The sequence below is a fragment of the Temnothorax curvispinosus genome, unplaced genomic scaffold (genome assembly GCF_003070985.1).
Source record: "Temnothorax curvispinosus isolate PA1 unplaced genomic scaffold, ASM307098v1 QBEX01003408.1, whole genome shotgun sequence".
In the NCBI taxonomy this organism is placed as follows: Eukaryota; Metazoa; Arthropoda; class Insecta; order Hymenoptera; family Formicidae; genus Temnothorax; species Temnothorax curvispinosus.
The window spans coordinates 160,213-161,264 of NW_020213188.1; the positions used below are offsets into that span (position 1 = coordinate 160,213).

The following is a 1,052-nucleotide window of genomic DNA, read 5'->3' on the forward strand; positions in this document are numbered from 1 at the left end:
GAAACGTCCAGTTGAGAGACTCTTATAGTTAGATTATCGAATCTCAATAATGACTTTTCTTTATACTATACGTGATGAATCGAATAGCGCGGTTTAATTCGCTCGTCTATAAATAATGTACGTAATTTAATATTATCAGACGATTATCTGACGATGATCGTGAGAAAAAATGAATGAGGCACACAACATAATTTTTTTATAAGGCTGCAGTACTGTTTTTATCGAATATCATGCAATTAAATCATGCATTTTGGCTAAATTTGATATTGACTAATTTGCTAATGCTGCATAATGCTGGCCAACGAGAAAAAGGAAGCTACTATTCATGCCGTCGGACAAGACGTTCGGCGTAAAAGACCAAGCTGCGAAACAGCGACACGTGACACTGGAAATATTTCAAGAAAGACATTTATGTTAACGACGCTATGTGTCCTTTAGTGCAAGGCACACTCTCTCGAACAAGATTAGACGACACGAGATTTTAGAATGCGCTGCATATTGCTAGCCGGAAAGCCAACGAGAAAGAAATAACGGCAAATCATGCTCTTTTGGACAAGATAAGACGAAAAGAGTTCGTCACATTTCGGAGCTCCTATCTTCTCGCCGAGCGCGAGCGACGGTATTCGTAGCTTCCTTTTTTTCGTTGGCTAACATTATGCAGAGGCATTTTATAACTCTTTATCGTTCAATCTTATTCGAGAGAGCATGCATTATATATTGAAGGACACGTAACAATGTAATTTATGTTAATTAGCGAAAAATATACATATTACGTATTCATTGAGACGCTTGAAAGATCATAAAAATTATAAAAAGAATTTTAAGTTATGAGGGAAGCGAGAATCTCGAGTTTGGAGTCGTCAGTAATTCCTCAGAAATCGCTTCTGTTACGCGGGAAGCATGATGAGCGAAGAAATTGTATAGTAGGTATTCTACAATTTCTACAGCGGCACGCCTAATCTAATTATTGTTACAACCAAATTATTGTTACACTGAATTGTTTGTTATTTAGATTGCTGGAGAAGGACTCAATCCTAAGGATCGAAACGTCG

General features: G+C 37.3%; 1 protein-coding gene across 1 annotated transcript in view; it reads left to right on the plus strand.

Moving 5' to 3' along the window:
- Positions 1–1,052, plus strand: part of LOC112452471 (titin homolog) — a 47,958-nt gene that overhangs the window by 6,832 nt on the left and 40,074 nt on the right. The gene's annotated exons all lie outside the window — the stretch shown is intronic.